Raw genomic sequence first — 20,732 nt, 5'->3', positions numbered from 1 at the left:
TGAGCTAGCCCAGTCTACGCTTCTGAGCTAGCCCTGTCTATGCTTCCTGAGCTAGCCCAGTCTACGCTTCCTGAACTAGCCCAGTCTATGCTTCCTGCTCTGTCTCCTCTCTTGTTGGCAGTCTCTGCTGCCTTAAATTGCTGGTCCTTGGCCAGAGCTTAACTTCGTTCATGCTACTCATTACATCTGAAGTAATTTACCATTCGATGGCATCCCTTCTTCAAAGTTTAATCTTGACCATTTAAGCATAAAATTGTCTTGGGCTTCTCTAAATTATTACTACACTCAGAACATATTTTTCTTATGGGACATTTCCAATTTCTCAGCGTCCAATTAGAACCTAGGGTAGGATCTGTGCTTTGCTCTTTGTCTCTCTGTCGTCTTCCAGCCAAGTGTCTTTGACAGTAAAGTGCTGGAAAACATTAATTGAATGAGTAGCTATAAAGGCTAAAATTTATCAGATTAATTGATTTTTTTTTCAGTCGCAGACCTGAAAGATGAAGGAACAAGGAGGCCATTGCTTTTAGAACGGTTGATGCGTTACATTTGTACCATGAGTCTCAGAAAAACACAGTAGGGGACAAGGAGATGTGGCTTGGTAGTACAGTGTTTGCTTGTCTCGAGTGAAGCCCTGAGTCCTGTCCCCGGCATGGTATAAACTAGACAGGGTGGTGTACGCCTGGAATCTTAGCACTCAGGAGGTAGAGACAGGAGGATCAGAAGTTCAAGTCATCCCTGCCATACAGTGAATCTGAGGTCCGTCTGGGCCACGTGAGGCCCTGGAGACTATATTCTTACAGTGCAGCTATCCGAGCAATTTGTCTCATTTTGTTTAGTTTTGAGAGAAAACCTGTGACGTAGATATAGAACAAAGGCACATGAAGACTGATGGACCTGGAGATGCTCTGTATGCTGAAGACCAGCATAGTGTTTACAGTACCCCTTTGCCTCTGCGGGATGGAGCTGCAAAGATGACTTGTATGGCCTGGTCCCAGAACAATGCTAAATTTGCTGTCTGCACAGTGGACCGAGTGGTATTGCTGTATGATGAGCATGAGGAGCGGAGAGACAAGTTCTCCACCAAGCCAGCTGACATGAAGGTGGAGAGGATTCGCATGTGCTCCAACACATTATCCGAGAAAGCTGTGTGATCTGCCTTCTAGCCGTAGACATGGGCAATGGTCTACTCTATTTCTCGCTATAAACTTTCTGGTCTTTTGGGAAATGTGTGTGTTTTCTTTTCTCCTTCATTTCTACTCATTATCTTTGTTTTTACTCCTAGTATGGCAGAAAGAGCTACATGGTAAAGGGCATGGCTTTCTCTCCTGATTCCACTAAAATTGCCATCGGACAGACTGACAACATCATCTATATCTACACGATTGGAGAAGCTTGGTGAGGACAGGATGGGGGGTAGGTGGGTTGTGGCCACTAAAGAAGAGTTGGGCATGGGAAATACCTCGCTGGGATAACGATGACATCAGGCATGGAAGGCAGGGACTCTCTAGAGCCTGATTCTATTGTGTCCACCTCTGCCTGCCCCACCTGTCCTGCAGTCCCATCCCTGGAGGGATGAGTGTAAGCCAGCAGAAGGTCCCGAGAGCCAGTGATATGCTGTGTCATTGGCATAGCTCCAGGGCTCCTTGGGGACCCACTCACTTCTCCATCAGACCTCCCACAGAGGGCCATGTCGGGCAGTTCATTGGGAAGTGATTTTTAAGGTTGCTTCCTTGCCTTTTGTCTGACAGGGGTGACAAGAAGGTCATCTGCAACAAGTTCATCCAGACGGTAAAGTTCAGAGATGAGCCGCACCTGCTTCCCTCCTTGTAAATGTAACAGGAGTTGCCTTTTTCAATGTCTGACCCCAACTTGACCTGCTAAAGGATGGTGCTGTCACCTGCTTGAGAGCCTTGTTGTGTCCCCTGCCTGCCTTTTCCCCCTGGAGAGGACTAGAATGACGGTGTGTGGTGGGTGGCGGTTGTTCTGAGTGTGCCAGTCCACACAGGTAGGTCACCCTTTCACCCCTTCTCATACAGAGTGCTGTCACCTGTCTACAGTGGCCTGCAGAGTACATTATTGTCTTCGGACTGGCTGAAGGCAAGGTAACGGAGGAGAGGGAGACACAGGTTAGGTATTGGGGGGGATAGTGTCCTGGGGTGCCGGGCAATATGGTTCATCTTTCCCCTGGAGCTCAAGTGCGTACTTGAGAAAAATGCATGAGGACTAATTTTGTCACTTGGCATTTTTACTTCTGTTCTCCGTGCCTGGGTGACACTGGAAGCAGCCTAGCCAGGCTTGTTTGGTTTTCAGGTTCGCTTAGCAAACACTAAAACTGACAAGTCGTCTACCATCTATGGGACGGACTCGTGTGTGGTGGCTCTGACAACCAAGTGAGTAACGGAAGTCGACTGGGACTGTCAGGACAAAGCTGCATTTGATGGAAAGGGACTGTCACGGGGCGGAAGTCCCTCCCTCTGTGCCCACCTCTCTGCCTCTGCCCTTCAGTTGCTCTGGGAAAGGCATCCTCTCAGGTCACGCAGATGGCACCATCGTCAGGTATTTCTTCGATGATGAAGGCTCCGGAGGGTCACAGGTATGAAGGGCGCACACTCACTCTGGGGTGGGGTAGACATTCCAGGAGCCCTCCTGGGAAGCTGCAGGTTTAAGCACCATGACTGGAAAAGGGCAATCTTGGAGAGAAGCGTTTGGTGCCATTACGGATACTGGTGTTCAGGAGGCTAGAACTCACTATTTATAGGGAGGAGTGGGCAGAAGGGACCTTGAAAGAAGGGAAATAAAGACTCTAAGGGGGACAAAAAGTGAAAATTATTTCCATTTATGTAAATACATACATATACACAAATGTATGTATATATATATATACATGTTTATGTAATATATATACATCCAAATGCATAGGAGAAAAAAGTTAACAGCCCATCAAGATACCTCAGCAGGTAAAGGTGCCCAGTGCCAAACCTGACGTCAGGACCCTTGCCATGCAAGGACAGAAGTGACTTCCGCAAGTCATCCTCTGCCCTTCGACCGTGTGTGCACATATGCAAATGTGCGCACAAAAACTCACACAAATAAATAAGATGTTAAAGAATTAACTATTTTCTTGGAAAAAGAAAAGATAGACATACAGGGAAACTTTGCTGTTTTACTCTGTATAATTTAGTACTGTGGAATCGTTTACATTGTGAGTTACCCACATAATTCAATTTAGCCCTTCTTGAAGCCATGTACTCTCTTGGACCTAGACAGTGTTGGTTACTGTGTGTCGTCTCTCTTTGGGTGGCTTTACTAGTACGTACCAGAGGTCTCAACACACCACTGTGAGTACACGGCCCGTGTACACATGGCATGCGTGTGCTCATGATACAGAGACAGGCTGTGAAGCCTTCAGAATTCAGGCGTGTTGATGTGGGAAATGCTGGCAGGAAGGCTCGCTTTCTCTCCGGGGTGGGATGCTCAAGAGTGTGAATCAGCTGCTAGCCTAGCATTCACAACGAACAATTGAAATATTCTGTCCCAGGGGAAGTTGGTTAACCACCCATGCCCACCGTATGCCTTGGCTTGGGCAACCAACAGCATCGTGGCAGCAGGCTGTGATCGGAGGATTGTGGCCTATGGAAAGGAAGGCCACGTGCTACAGACTGTCGACTACAGCCGTGACCCTTAGGAACGTGCATTCACCACAGCTACAGCAAGTCCTGGAGGCCAGTCTGTCATGCTAGGAAGGTACGACAGGTAGGTCCCCCGGCCAGTTGCATCTTTTTTTTTTTTTTTTTTTTTTTTTTGGTTTTCGGGTAGGGTTTCTCCGTAGCTTTTGGTTCCTGTCCTGGAACTAGCTCTTGTAGACCAGGCTGGCCTCAAACTCACAGAGATCCGCCTGCCTCTGCCTCCCGAGTGCTGGGATTAAAGTTGTGCGCCACCACCGCCTGGCCCAGTTGCATCTTCTACCTTTCTCTGTGAGCTCTGCCCTAGCCAAGTTCTGAACCGCAACGGGAACCTGGACAGAAGCAATGTCTGTTGAAAGGGATTCTCAGATTGTCATCTGCTTCAGGATGCGCTGTGCTGCCTCAGCCTGGACTCCACAGCAGATGCCATCGCGTTCCCCATGTCCCCCTGCCTCGTCCTCACTATGCCATTGTGTTCTAGTTTGAGAGGAAGACTAAGTAGCCGTCCTCCTCGCCAGTGCCTGCACTGGCATGGTCTGAATGTAGCCGCCATTTGGTGAATGAATAAAGAAACAGCCAAGCAGCTAGGGTCAGGTCTCTTTGTCTGTCTGTCTTTATGTCCTTCCAATCTCACGTGTCTCCTTAGGTTCCATCCTTCTTTGACTCCTACACTCTGTTTCTTCCTCTTCCCTCTCCTGGCAGTCTGTTTGTCTCACTTGTCCTGCTGTCTTGCTGTCTCTACTTCTGGCTTTTGTGTTGTTGTTGGTTTTTGAGACAGGGTCTCATTCTGTGGCCCCAGCTAGCCTGTAACTCACTAGGTAGACCAGGCTGGCCTCAAACTTACAGTGATCCTCCTGCCTCTGCCTCTCACCTGCTGGCATTACAGGCGTGTACCACCACACCTGGCATCCATCTTCTACCTGCTCCTTTCACCCCTACTCCCTCAACTCCCCGCACCTTTTCCCCTCCCGTTGGGCTGCCTCGCCGGTCTGCCCTTTTGTTTGCTTCCCTTTCTGTAGAGTGAGATGCTTCCCTATCAGTACTGGTCATTTTCACTCTTTACCTTTCTAGACTCCGGGTGTTCAACTGGAGTCCTCGAAGAAGCATCTAGGAAGAGGCCAAGCCCAAGGAGATTGCCAACTTATACACCATCACAGCCTTGGTGTGGAAGTGGGATGGCTCCCGGCTCTGTGCGGTGTGTTGTTAGGAGCCCCTTTCTGTACTGGCGATTGTCTCCAAACTACAGTAAAATAGAAACTACTCCCTATGCCAAGGGAGTCGCTCTACTCTGACACAAGAGAACTCCAGCTGCCTTGTGACTTCAACCTAAAAAAATCTGCTGTTAAAGGCAGGAAAGGGAAACTTACAGTTTCCAGGAGGCCCTGAGGGACACGCTTGTCCAGGACAGCCTGATTCCCCTCATTGTCCAACCCACGTGTGATCCCTGTAAGTCCTGGGATTGCCACTTTTTTTCTGATATGTCCAGAACCTGCCCACCCTTTTGCTGGCCACTTCTGTCTAGATTGTGACACTGAGATCTGAGGTCTTGGGGTATATCCAGACACCATCCTTGGCCAGCGCGCCGTGCATCGCCTTCCATGCTGTCCCTCTCTCTCTCAGGGCACCCTCTGTGGTGTGGTGGAACAGTTTGACTGCTGCCTCCGAAGGAGTATTTACAAGAACAAGTTTGAGCTGATGTATGTGGGACCCAGCCAGGTGAGCAGCTGATGGCCTAGCATGCTGAGACCTCTCATGGCTCATCTGTCCTTGTCACATTTCCCCCACCTGCTGGCCACAGCCACAGTGTCAAATTTAACTTTCCTCCCTCTGGCAGAGCTATTGTAGGGAACTGAATGTGTCAGGGCAACTTCTGGCAACCCTCCTGCTACGTAGTTGTTCTAACTCATCGCAAGCAAAGGTTTACACACCTGGCTCAAGAGATACAGGGATTGGTGCCTGTATCTCCCCAGTGTGAAGCTGTTCTCAGCGCCGCCCATTAGAGTTGTGGACGTGTAGGATCTCAGGCGAACTGTAATCGCACGACTCTGTTGTCCCAGAGACGCGCGTCTCACTCTCCCACTTCCCTTCCCTTGCTCTTATTACCAGTTTGTTCCTGGATCTTTCCAGTCTCTCCAGAAACGTTTATCCTCTCTCTACTGTGTGAGATCTGTTAAGGACTGAGAGTACAAAGGTAATTTATCTGTAAGACATCGTACCAGGGCCAGAGATACGGCTCTTACTATTCTTACAGAGAACACAAGTTCAGTTCCCAGTGCCGTGTTAGTGTCTCACAATCGCTGGGTCTTCAGCCTTGGGGATGCAACACCCTCTTCCGACATCCGGCACCTGCACTCACCTTTGTACACACCCACACATGTAATTCCAATTCTTTTTAAAAAGACATTGTGGTCTGGTATGTGGCCAGTGAGCTTGAGGCCAGCCTGGTCTATATAGCAAGTTCCAGGCCAACCAGAGCTACATGTCTCAAAAAAGAAAAAAGTAGAAGAGGAAGAAAAAGAAAGAAAATCTTAGCATTTAGGAGGATGGCCAATTGGAGGTCATCTTAGGCACGTGATGATATAATAACGATAATAATAGGTTCATAATTATATAACAGTAACGATGATATAGTATTCTGTCTTCATAGGTAAAGAGCTTTGTACTAAGAAGTGCGGGAACAAAGTGAGTGATTAGTGTTACCGAGTAGAGCTCTCAGAATCGAATGGCCATGGACAGCCCAGGCCATGGGGAAGTATTTCCTAGGTAGCAAACCCCTGTGTAGGTGCAAGTGTTGTCCTTATCAACAGCATCCCAGGCCGATGGAGAAACAAGGTATCCTGGAGTTGCGTGAGGGACCAGAGCACCTTCACTCTTCTCCTGCTCTGGGAAAGCCTGATGGGTTGGACTGGTCCCTTCTCAGGTGATAGTGAAGAACCTGTCTTCAGGGACCAGGGTGCTCAAGTCCCACTATGGCTATGAGGTAGAAGAGGTGAAGATCCTGGGGAAGGAACGGTACTTGGTGGCTCACACATCGGACACGCTGCTGCTCGGAGACTTGAGCACCAATCGCCTCAGTGAGGTAGGAACCGAGAGAGGAAGGGTGGGTAATGGGATGTCTTGGCTTGCTAATTCTGAAGATGCGGGCCCTAAGAAGTAAGATTCCCCATAGGATACCATTCTGATATTATTTCCTGGAATATAAACTTCCACAGTCAGACTGGTTTCTCTTGGAAATATGAGGATCAGGGCAAGAGTCTGATACAGCGCACCTTTTGTGTAACGTCAAAACCTCCCTGAATACCATCTCTCTTCCTTGCCACTGACATCCTCCAGCCTTGTCTTGGGTGATTGTCTACATTGTCTATGATGTTTTCTCCTCACTTTGCAGATAGCCTGGCAGGGATCTGGTGGCAATGAGAAATATTTCTTTGAAAATGAGAATGTGAGTAGCTGCGATTCCCTGCCCCCATTTCAGCAAGCGGGAGCTTCTAGTCAGAGGGGCGAGAGGCGAGGGATGGGGAGACTGCAGGTAAAGGGTGGAGATGAAACAGGAAAAGACAGGGACAGGTCACCCTGAACTTCAGTGCCCCTTCCCCCACTTCTCTCCACACCACCTCCATTCTTCCCCAGGTGTGCATGATCTTCAATGCTGGAGAGCTCACCCTGGTGGAATATGGGAGTAATGACTCCTTGGGTTCTGTACACACTGAATTCATGAACCCTCACCTCATCAGGTAACGGAACCCTGGAAATCCAGAAGGATTCCTTTGGGACTTCTAAAGTGTGTGTCTCCAGATCAGGCTAAAAATGTTGTCCCATGTGCTATTTCAGAACCCTCCAGAAGACCCTAGCAAAGCCCATTTTACCTTACCTTGCTGTTTTATGTTTCAGCATCCGTATCAACGAGAGGTGCCAGCGAGGAATGGAAGATAATAAGAAACTGGCTTATCTTGTTGATATTAAGACTATTGCTATCGGTAAGATGCTCTTATAACCTTAATACTGACACAGATACCTGTATTGCACTTGTGTATCATGAGCATATTCAGTGATGAACCTGAAAGGCACTAGGTAAGTATGTAACCTCATTTTTACAGTGTTAGAGGAAATGTTTAAGTTCCTGTGGGTATGCCTTTATGAAGTGTCTGGCTATGGATACATTCATGCTCAGGCCTGTCAGAAGGCCTGTCCATAGAATTACCATGTTCTCTCATCATATATCTTAGGGTCAGCAAGTTGTGAACAGTAGAGAAGAATTATCAGCAAATTTAGGGATTTTCCTGTTTAGACGTCATCAAATCCTAGACTCTTTAGAACAGGAAGGACTGTATTTTTTATATTTATGTTATTAGTAACCCTTATTATTAGTAACTAGTAACAATAGAAATGTAATTTGCATTTCACAAGTGTTTCATTTATAAATCTCCACTTTATGATTTCTGTCACCAAATGTTCCAAGCATGGAAGGTAGAACTAAGACTAGCTTAGGATAATGCAGAAGGTGTAGAGACGAGCATGCCACATAGTATGTCTGTAAGGATGGGACTGGCGTCAGCTACCCTGTCCGTACTTACTGCTCTGCGAGCTTACCAAAGTAACTTCATCTTTCTTAGTGTCTTAACCCACACAGTGAACGAAGACAGCACCTATGTCAGATGGAAGCACTCAGATCCTTCCCTGTCACATAATCGTTAATAACATCCAGCTGCTAAGAGTCATAACCTATTGTTAATACTTGCTTATCCATACCTAGTGCTGTTAAATCAGAACTTTTTGTTGCATTTACATTTAGTTTTTTACCTCATCTCTTACTCATGAGCATTTAGAGAGTGGTTTTTTGTTTGTTTGCTTGCTTGCTTGTTTGTTTTGGGTTTTTTTCATTGTTTGGTTTGGTTTTATTTTATTTTATTTGAGACAGGGTTACTCTGTGTAACCCAGGCTGACCTGGCACTCACTCTGTAGCCCAGGCTGGCCTCGAGATCAGAGAGATCCATCTGCCTCTGCCTCCCATGTGCTGGACGATAGGTGTGTGCTGCCACAGCCTGCTGAGTATTAATTTTTTAAAGGTTTATTTTAGTTGAATGGATATTTGGCCTGCATGTATGGCTGTGCACCATGTGCATGCCTTATGCTTTTGGAGGCCAAAAGAGGACAGTGGGATCCCTGGAACTTGGTGGGTGTGAGCTGCCATGTGGGTGCTGGGGATTGAACCTGGGTCCTCTGGAAGAAGAGTCAGTACTTTTAACCTCTGAGCCATTTCTTCAACCCCTAGTTGTTTGGGGTTTGTTGTTTGGTGTGGTTTTAATCACATCACTGCTACTTGCTGAGGGCCATGCTTAGAGCAGAATAGCTGAATCATAGGAGCAGCTGTGCCTTCAGCCTGACTAAGTGTCTCCCATTGCTCTCCAAAGAGGACGGTCAATGTCCGTTCCTCTCCCAGTCAGAGTTCCTATTCTTCCACATACTCTCCAGGACTTGAAATGCATGGTGTGTGTGCAATGCCGTTTCACTTACTTATTGTTCACTTGGATCTCTCTTCTGTGACTTCCAGTTTCTCATCCCTTATTCATTGTGAAAGTCAAGTGGTCTCTTTGTTAGAGATGTGAAATTCTGTATATAACCTCTGATGGTTACTTACTTTGTAGTTTTTTTTCTCAGTATGTGTGGCTTGAGTTTTCTCTCTTTTAGGTATCTTTAGTATTGAGACATTTAAAATTTTATTGTAGTTATTTATGTAATGGGACCGGTTGGGGGAAGCATTATGCCATGGCACTCAAGTAGAAGTCAAAAGACAACCCGAGAAGCCGGGCAGTGGTGACACACACCTTTAATCCCAGAACTCAGGAGGCAGAGGCAGGTGGATCTCTGTGAATTCAAGACCAGCCTGGTCTACAGACCAAGTTCCAAAGGTACACAGAGAGACTCTGTCTTGAAAAAAAAGACACTCTGAGGCGGTAGATCCCTCCTTCCCACTGTGTGGGTCTAGAGGATCAGACTCAGGCCCTGTAGCACACACCTTTAAATATTAATTGAAGGGCCAATGGGATGACTCAGCCTCTAAAGATCCTGGTCCAAGCCTGATGACTCAGCTTCAGTCCCTCAGGAGAAGACCAACTCCTGCAAGTTGTTTTCTGACTTCCATGTGTGCTCCTTGCAAAATAGAAACAAAGAGCTAAAAATGTAATTAACAAATTCTTAGTTTAAAAAATTGAGTCTAGGGATATAGTTGAGTGGCAGAGTACAGGGGAGCCCTGTGTTCAATCACCAGTGCTGCCAAAATAATAGTGATAGTAATTGCTGGTTTTTGAGGTCTCATTTAAAAACTTTTCCCCATATTCCCTCCTATATTTTAACATTCTTAAGTTTTGCTTTCCATCTGGAATTTATTTTTGTATGTGATGTGGGTAGGGTTTTAACTTTATTTTTTCCATCTGTGTAACCATTTACTGAAAGCCCACTAATTTGTTATATCATCCTTGTCATAAGTCAAGCTTTCGTATACATATGGGCCTCTTCTTAAGATAGTTTCCTATTTCATGAATATTACATTTCACATCTGAGCTCAGAAACGCAGGTATCTGCCCTGGGAATGATATGTAGGCCAGGAGGCCTAATTCTCATGGCGGTGATAACTCAGACCTCAGACCCGTCCATTCGCTCACGCCATGAATTTTACATATTTTTCAATATATGTAAAATGATAGTCGGTTCTCTGAGTCACCGGTCCTTTTTAATGTAATGAAAATTATAGACATTTCTCAGGAAAAATGCATAAATATCAAATTTTATATATAATTTCAGGGTCCCTATGTGGTCCTGGAGGCTCTAACAGACTTGGTTTGGTCTGGCTTTGGTTACTGTGTTGTTTTCCAGTGTTTGAAGGCAGGGTCTCACGTTGCCCTGACTGACCTTGAATTTCTGGTCCTCTTGTCTCAGACCCCTGGATTCTGGGATTATAGATATGAGTCACCATGTCTACTGTCATAATTTCTGTCTCCAGGTTATCAGTCTGTGTGCCGGCTGGTCCCATTGGTTATCCTCCTGCCTCAGCCTTTTTGCCTTGTGCTTGAGCTCTGGGTGTGAGCCACTGAGCTTCCCTGAGTGAGCTCTCCTCAGGGCTTCCTTCTTCATCACCTCACTTGTGCATCCACTGCTCTGGTGACTCCGCGCAGCCAGGGTGTGACATCACCAGGTTATTTCACTCCTCAGCTCTCTCTGGTACTCAGTAATACGGTCACCCTCTTTCACCGTCTTTTCAAGACAGGGTCAAACGAGGCAGCTGGAGCTGGCCTACATAGAAGGGCCTGGCCTCAAACCCCTACTCTTTCTGAGGGCCGGGGTATAGCAGTGTACCACCATTTCTCCATGAGATCTCCTATCTAGTTGCCTATAAAGCCAAGTAAAACATTTATAATTCTAGACAAGTTTATTGACAGTATTTCTCTGTGTAGCCTTAGCTGTTCCTGACTGTCCTTGAACTCTCTCAGTAAACCAGGCTGGCCTCAAACTCACAGAGATCCACCTGCCTCTGCCTCCTGCGTGTTGGGATTAAAGGTGTGTGCCACCACACTTGGCAAGACCCAGTTTTTTAAGCATCTTAGAAAAATCGTGCAATATTGGTCATTTGTGGTCCCCATTGATACCTCTGGACTGATAAAATGTTCCTAAATCCCAACATGATTATAAAACCAAATGCAGCTCTCTACATGGCGGGGTTCGCTCTTCTTACCCTGTCTTCTTTGCAGTGGATCTTATTGGCGGCTACAACATTGGTACTATCAGTCACGAGAGCCGTGTGGATTGGCTGGAACTTAATGAGACTGGGCACAAGCTTCTCTTCAGGGATCGGAAACTTCGTGTGAGAGGGGTTACTAGGGTTTTAGGCCTGGGCTGGTCCACAAGCTGTTACCAGGGATTGTGGGGGCAATGCAGGACATAAGTTCTTGGTTCCATATGCCATTAGCATAGCAAAGTGAACCAAGGATAGTCTATACGCTGTCAGAACCTGACCTAGGGACCCTGACAGAGACCGTTTACAGGCCGCGTCCTCGTGAAGCTGCTTCCCCTCCTCAGGTCCAGCTGCCCTTTGCCCCATCCCACTGCTGCAGTGTGCTTCAGCCACACTTAGCTGAAGGCATGGACACTGACTCGAGCAGTCTCTTGTCAGGGTGGTATCTCCAAAGAGGTTCGCTTTTCTTGTGATGCTTCATTCCAGTGAGAGCCTCACTGCAGACTGTCAGTTCACTTAGTTTGTGTGTAGCCTACCTGCTAATCTGGCCCAGGGTTACTCTAAGAACCTATGCTCTATAGTCTGACCTTCACCTGACCACACCTTGAATTAGATCGTGGTTGTTTGGTCATCTCATACTCGACCAGTCAGGATTTACCAACTTAGCACGAACTCCAAGGGCTGGCATCTCAGCACATAACTGACTGGTGGGTCATTTCACCGTGGGGGAAATGGGCAGAACCAAATGACATCAGTGCACACCTCCTAATTGTGCTGTCTCCCTCTCCAGTTGCATCTATATGATACTGAAAGCTGCTCCAAGACAATGATCCTCAACTTCTGCTCCTACGTGCAGTGGGTTCCCGGGAGCGATGGGCTGGTAGCCTAGAACTGAAACAGCTTGTGTGTGTGGTACAACATTGAGGCGCCCGAGAGAGTCACCATGTCCTCTATCAGGGTACGTTGGTGCCAGGAGGCCCAGGTGTGTCGCTCTAACTCATTAGCGCTCCAAGGAGAAGTATGTGGAGACCATGTGGTGTTCTCTACCCACCACCCACAATTGCTATGATAAAACTGGGAAGCGAAACTTTCACCCCCTCCCCATACTGGCATGGCCTCCAGAATTATCCTTGCTTGCGTTTCCTGACCTTGTGTTGCATTCCTAGAGATGAGGCCACATTCCATTGGCCCTGGGACTATATAAAGTCACCATATGGCATTCTTTGCAGTCTAGAAGACAGACCCCAGTAGGAGGGATGGTTCCATGCCATCATCCTTGTCCTTGTTCTTGACCATTCAAAATCCCTCCTTTTTCAAATTACACATAAAACACTCTTTACTGTCCCATCGCAACACCACACACACACACAATCCTCCACATATATACCACACACACACACCACATGCCACACATGCACCACACCACACACACACACACACCATACAACACATACACCACACACACATACACACACACCACACACACATCACACACACACACACCACATACCACACACACACCCTACAACACATACAACCACACACACACATCACACACATACACACACACCACACACACACACACCACACACACACCACACACACACCACACACATCACACACACACCACACACACACCACACACACACACATCCCACACACACATCACACACATACACACATCCCACACACACACACACATCACACACACATCCCACACACACATCCCACACACACACACACACCACACACACATACACACACACCACACACATCCCACACACACACCACACACACACACCACACACACACCACACACACACATCACACACATACACACACACCACACACACACACACACCACACATACACACCATACAACACATACACCACACACACATATACCACACACACACACACACCACATACCACACACACACACCATACAACACATACAACCACACACACATACACACACACCACACACACACCACACACACATCACACACATACACACACACACCACACACACATACACACACACCACACACACATCACACACACACACCACACACACACCACACACACACACATCACACATACACACACCACACACACACACCCCACACATACACACCATACAACACATACACCACACACACATACACCACACACACACGCACACCACATACCACACACACACACACCATACAACACATACAACCACACACACATACACACACACCACACACACACCACACACACATCACACACATACACACACACACCACACACACATACACACACACCACACACACATCACACACACACACCACACACACACCACACACACATATCACACACATACACACACACCACACACACACACACCACACATACACACCATACAACACATACACCACACACACACATACAACACACACACACATCACACACACATCCCACACACACACACACCACACACACACCACACACTCATATGCAAGCCCTTGAAGGCTCTCAAGTTAGCCACCATGGAACTTTCTCTCTCTCCCCACAAATAATCTAGGACCTTGCAAGGCTTTGGCTTTGGTTACCTCTCTTTTTTCTTTGTTGAACAATATTTTCATTCTAACCTTTAAATTTTTAAATTACATTTATTTATTTTGTGTATGTGTGTATGCATCTATGGAGGCCAGAGGACAACTTGTGGGAGTCTGCTCTTCCCACCATGCGGGTCCTAGGAGTGAATGCAGGCCAACAGGCGCCTCTACCTATCGAACCTTCTCTCTGGTTCTTAGTGCTAATTTTTGTTGTTGTTGTTGTTGCTGTTGCTGCTGCTGCTGCTGTGCTGGAATCAAATCCAGGCTTCAAGCGCACTGCACAAGTATTTACCACTGCACTTCCAGGAGTAGTAAAGGGTTCCTTTAGTTTTGATGGGTTTTTGTTTTTGTATTTTGTTTTGTTTTTCTTTCTTTTTTTTTGTGTGTGGGGTTTTTTGTTGTTGTTTTGGTTTGGTTTTGTTTTGGTTTTGGAGTGATATTTTTTTAAAAAAATTATGTATTTATTTAATTTTTTAAGAGAGAAAGCACACTATCTTTTTTCATTTTACATGTGAATCCCAGTTCCCACTCCCTCACCTCCCTCCCATTCCCCTGCCTTTACCTCCTAAGCACTTGAGTGCTGGGATTACAGACCTGGGCCGCCATGCCTTGCTATAAGATTTTTTTTTAACTCCCAAAATAGGCATCATTCATATTCAATGTCTTATTCTTTCTCTCCTCTCCTTCCTCCCTGAATGACCTGGAACTGGAACTTGTAACCCAGGCTGGCCTCCATGAGTGCTGGTATCACAAACACGGGCCACCACACGTGATTTATGACACTATTACCTTATATAGCAGAACTTAGATTTCCCCACTACCATATTTCTTCCTACTTTTTCTTTTTGCAGTGTTGGTCTCCCCTCAGAATTAATTTTCTGCCTGGAGAATATCACTTAGAAATCCCTTTGGTGAGGGTCTCTTTAGTGGAAGATTATACTCTCTCAGGTTTTGATGATCTGAAAGTAGCTTTGTTTAGCTTTTGTTCTAAAAACCATTTGGGACTAAGTACCCAACTTCAAACTGACAGCTAACTTTTCTTAGCTTTTTGTAACATGGTATCCCAATAGATAACGTGTTGTGCACATGTGTGCAATGCCCGCTGAGGCCAGAAGAGGGCATCAGATCCCTCAGAGCTGGAGTTACCGGCCACTTGCTGTGAGTGCCCATGTGTGCTGGGAACCAAGCTTGGGCCCTCTGCCATAGCAGTGTTCTTAATCTCTGAGCTGTCTACTCTTGCCCCCTTGGTTGCTCCTAAAACCTTTTTTTTTTTTTTTGGATGTTTTGACACTTGACTACAATTTTTGTACATAGTATTTTTCATCATGAAGGGGTCTTGCCATATCGCACACCTGGCCTCAGATTTCGGGGCCCAGGCTGTCCTCCTGCCCTGCCTCTTGAGAGACAGGGACTGTAGTCACAGGCCACCCATCGGGTTAGAGGGTCTGGGGGTTGTTTTTGCAGTGGATGGCTAGCGACTGAACCTGTACATTAGAAGTGAATTCTCTGGCACTGAGCTGTACTCCAGCCTTTTTACATGAATTTAAATGATATCCCATGCAGCATATGTTGGGTTTCATGTAGTTCGAACACACACATCGTGCTCAGTCTTGGGAACTTCTCGGCCACTCTCTCGGAACGCTGTTACCATTCTCCCAGGAATTCTGACTCAGCATATGCTACGTTTCTTGTTCCGTCTTGTTTGCCTTTTCAGCTTCTTCTGTGTCTCCTTCTTCTGCTCCATGAACATTCCAGATAGTATCTTCAGATCTCTCCTTCAGCTCCTTGGCTCACTCTTTTCCTTGTCTGCTGCTTATGCCACAATTGGGGTTTTGCTTCAGAGTTAAATTTGGGCCAGGAACTTCTCCATGTTCAATGTCTCAGGCTTTACTTCCATAAAATTTTATTTGATTCTTTTTCCAGTATGCCCAGCCACTCCAGTCTTTCCTTAGTTAATTTTCCATGTCAGTTTTATATTTTCAAATATGTAATATTGAATTTTATTACAATGCATTATCTATAACTGCCATTTTTAATATCTAAAATGCTTAAAGACCTAAAATTATTGTTTACAATTACAATTTATTCTTTCATACTGGTTGTGTTGTATGTGCGTGTGCTTGCACACATACACCCACATGTTACTCTGAAGGCAGTCTCTATTTGTTTTCCTGCTGAGATGGTTGTTTGCTTCTGTAGCAATCAGAATCCATGTTAAGGCTGTGCTCCCCTTGCTTTGGTGCCCTTTGCTACAGAACGGGCTAGGCCGGGTTTACTCAGAGACTGACTCAGCCCATCCACGTGCTGAAGGCCCGAGGCTCATTGTCAGACATGCATTTGCCTTCAGAGCAGCACCCCCTTTCCTGCTGCTCAGATTTTAGCTTTTGGCCTTTGCCCTTCTGTCTTTTCTCTTTTTTATTGTTTATTTATTTATTCTTTGGTTTTTTGAGACAGGGTTTCTCTGTAGCTTTGGAGCCTGTCCTGAAACTAGCTCTAGTAGCCCAGGCTGGCCTTGAACTCACAGAGCTCCGACTGCCTCTGCCTCCCAAGTGCTGGGATTAAAGGCGTTGGCCACCATCACCCAGCTAAAAAATGTCATTTTACTGATTTGCTTTGTTTTGGTTGGTTTTTTTTTTATTTTTTAAAGGGGGATGGGTAGCATAGAGGTGGGGAACATTCTTAGTGATTTTGTCACGTGAACTGAGCAGTGCCAGAAAAGAAAAAGTATGTTCTGGGTTCAGGTCCAAGTTGTAATTTAACTGGAGGACCCCCAAGAATATCTGTCTGGGGCCTGGGAAATGGTTCCATGGATAAGGGTGCTTGCTGCCAAGCCTGATGACCTGAGTTCAGTCTTCAGGGCCCACATGGATGGACACACACATGCTAAATAAATAAACGTGAAAAAGTAATTATATAGATATATATTACAGGGTTTCTCTGTGCAGCCCTGGCTGTCCTGGAACTCACTCTGTAGACCAGGCTGGCCTCAGACTCACAGAGATCCACCTGCCTCTGCCTCCTGAGTGCTGGGGTTAAAGGTGTGTACTACCACTGCCTGACAAAATAATATACTTTAAAAAGAACATCAGTCTAAGAGTTGAGAAGATAACTCATTTGGTAAAGTGCTTGCTGTTCAAGTAGAGGGGCCTGAGTTTGAGCCCCAGAACATACAGCAAGAAAGTGAAGCGTGTTAGTGCACACTTAAATCCCAGAGCTGGAGAGGCAGAGACAGGCAGACCCCTAGGGCTCAGCCCAGCTTACTTGGTAAATTCCAGGGCCAAGCTGAGATCCTGGTTGAAGAAAGAAAGGGGGGAAGCAGCTGAGGAGTGACACCCGAGCGTGTCTTCTGGCCTGCTCACATGTACAAGTGCAGTCACACGCGCACCCACACACCCCTAAGTCTGTTTCCTACTGAAGAACTGGATGCCACTCTTTGTATACTGTGCAGGGTGACGTTGTAGGTCTGGAGCGAGGTGGAGGGAAGAGAGAGGTGATGGTGACCGAAGGGGTGACGACTGTGGCCTACACCCTGGACGAGGGCCTGATTGAGTTTGGAACAGCCATCGATGACAGCAACTACACCCGGTGAGAGCTACTAACAGCCAGTGTGGTGCTGAGCCAGTGTGGGCCTAGCAGTGACCCATTAAAATGTCACAGCTCAATGGGGCCCTGTAGTCATGGGAGGAGCCTACACAAAGGGCGGTGTTTCTGGCCTTTCTTCCCCCCTCCTACTGCCCCAGCAGCACCAGGGTTCCCCTCTGCTCCTCCAGATCCTGCTTCACTCCTGTGCTTTCTTCCCTTCCTCTCCATGGCAACAGCCTTCTTGGAGACCCTGGAGATGACCCCAGAAACAGAGGCAATGTGGAAAACCTTGAGCAAACGCCCTGGAGGCAAGGCAGCTCCACACTGCTGAGAGGTGAGAGCTGTGGAACTGAATGCTGGCCACTAGGAGGCCTGTGGGCTGCTTCTGTCCTGTGTGTGGGCACTGCTTCCCACACACCTCAACAACATGAGCCCTTCCTGCTGCACTTACTCCAAAAACCTTCCTACTCTAGATCAATATACCTTTTTAAAAATAGTTTTAAATTCTGTGAATAAGAATGTCGATGTGTGGGTTTGTGCACGTGAGTGCCAGTGCCTGCTAAGGTCAGAAGAGAGTTTTGAACCTCCTGGAGCTGGAGTTCCAGGCGGTTGTGAGCCGCCTTGATAAAGGTGCTGGAACCAGACTCCAGTCTCTCCAAGAGCAGTATACACTCCTGATTGCAGAGCTGTTCCTCTAGCTCTGAATTTGCCCTAATGTTTTAGCTTCTCCTTTGCAAGGTTTTCCTTTAAGAGGTTGTTTCTTGTTTGTATTATTACTGTTTATATATTTAAAGTTTTTACATTTTTAAAATTTAGTTACTTTGAACTGGATGTTTTAGTCACTTTTCTCTTACTGTGGCAAAACACCGTGACCAAGGCAGCCTATAAAAGCCGCCCAAAATGACCTTACAGTTCCATGATAGCGGCAGTGCGAGCAGAGTGGCCTGGACAGCTGAGAGCTCACATCGTGGAACCAGCAAACAGACAACACTGGAGATGGCAGAAAACTTTTGAAACAGCAAAGCCTCACCCGCAGTGACAAACCTCCTCCAACAAGGCCATATTTCCCAATCCTTCCCAAACAGTTTCACCTCCTGGGGACCAAGCCTTCAGACATCTGAGCCAGTGGGAGGCAGTCCCATCCACACTGCCACAATGTGTGTGAGTGTCCATGTGTGGGTATGTCCACATGAATGATGGTCCCTGCAGAGGCCAGAGGTGTAGGATCCCCTGGAGCGAGAGCTTCAGGCAGTTATGAGCCTTCATATGTAGATACTGGGAATTGAACTCAGGTCCTCTGCAAGAGCAGTACACACTCTTAACCACTAAGCCATCTCTGCAGCCTGCCCAAGTCTTTTTAACATACCTCTGTGTCTTTCCTGGGTGTAGCACAGAGGTAATGAACACATTTGGGACCTCAAATTCCTTGAGTTCAAACGTTGGTTCAACTTTTCATCTTGTATACACTTAGAAAGGTCATTCACCCTTTCCAACCCTGGGATTTGGTTTTCTTCATATAAAATGGGGGCACTGATGACAGTATTTACCACATAGTATTATAAAAGAGAGTGGCGATGGTAATGGTGGTGAAGAACAAGAAAGAATCTGCAAAAGGCTTAGATGTAAGGGCTTAGTAATGTCAGCTGTTTCTGGGAAGCAGCTTGAGCTTTTTCATATATACCCCTCCTCCCTTGACCCCATGTAAGCTGTCCGCAAGTTCTCAGGACTCTACCTTGTCTGCCTGTGTGTCTGTCTGTCTATCTATCTACCTACCTACCTCTCTGTCTGTCTACTTTTTACCTTTTAAGGTATATTTATTTTATTACGTATATGACTGTTTTGCTTACATAGGTACCCATGTATGGCTGGCACCTATGGAGGTCAGAAGAGGGTATCAGATCTCCAGAAACTGGAGTTATAGGTGGTTATGAGCCACCTTGTAGGTGCTGGGAATCAAACTCAGGTCCTCTACAAGAGCAACAAATGCTCTTAACTGCTAAAACATCCTTCCAGCCCCAATTTTGTTTTTGTCTTGTTTTTTTGAGATTTTGTTTTTAAGCAAAGACTTGTGTAGCCCAGGCTGGCCTCAAATTTCATATATAGCCAAGGGTGACCTTGGAGTTCTGATCCTCCTGCCTCTTCCTCTCAGTGCTGAGATTGCAGGCTTGCACTGCCTCGCCAGTTTATTCAGTGGTGGAGATCAACCCAGAGCTTAGCAAACACTAGAGTGCTCTACCAGCTGGGCTACATCCCAGCCCAGATCTTAGTCTTTACATGCATTCCCAGTCTATCTGGCCTGGCCATATGACCACCAGTCCAGACCGCCAGCATCTCCCACCTCAGTCATACAAAGCCTCTTCCCTAGCCTTACTGATGTTAGCCTTGTCCTTCAAAATCTGCCCACCACACAGTGGAGACACACAGTGTAGACCAAGTTGACCTCAAACTCAGTGATCTGCTCAGATTCCCCAGTACTTAGGTTAAAAACCTGTGCCATGACATTTGACCAAATTTTTTTTTTTAACTAAGGGGCTAGAGAGATGACTCATCAGTTAAGAGCACTGCTTGCTCTTCCAGAGGTCCAGGATTCAATTCCCAGGACCCACCTAGAAACTTACAGTCTTCTGTAACTCCAGTCCATGGGATCCAATGCCCTCTTCTAGCCTTGGGGAAAATCAGGCATGCATGTGGTGTACAGACCACATGGAACATAAACATATATGCAGACAAAATACCCATACACATAAAATATTTTTTAAACCCCATCAATATAGGACCGGCAAGATGTCTCAGTGGTTAAAAGGTCTTGCTGCATAAGCCTACTACTGATGAGTGTTCAATCCCCAGGACCCACAGTAGATGGAGAGAATCAACTCCACAAGCAAGCATAACACAGGCATGCCCGCATCCACACACACGTAATACATACACACAAACAACTAAAATAATTTTTAAGACCATTTTAATTTTAGAGGGCTGGGGCTTGCCTAGCACGCATGACGCCCAGCTTTGATCCCCAGCACCACATATGCCAGACGTTATAGCACATGCCTATAATTTTAGCATTTGGCAGGTGGAGGCAGGAGGATCAGAAACTCCTTGGAGCAAGTGGGCGAAGCCTGAAGATTTCAGGGG

At 46.5% G+C, this 20,732-nt stretch overlaps 1 pseudogene; it reads left to right on the top strand.

Moving 5' to 3' along the window:
* The first annotated feature begins 878 nt into the window (after positions 1–878).
* Positions 879–17,935, top strand: LOC130865113 (intraflagellar transport protein 172 homolog; annotated as a pseudogene).
* Positions 17,936–20,732: the final 2,797 nt, after the last annotated feature.

The sequence above is a fragment of the Chionomys nivalis genome, chromosome 23 (genome assembly GCF_950005125.1).
Source record: "Chionomys nivalis chromosome 23, mChiNiv1.1, whole genome shotgun sequence".
Classification (NCBI taxonomy): Eukaryota; Metazoa; Chordata; class Mammalia; order Rodentia; family Cricetidae; genus Chionomys; species Chionomys nivalis.
The sequence above is the reverse complement of the archived record's forward strand: the minus strand, read 5'-3'. Positions and strand labels throughout refer to the sequence as shown.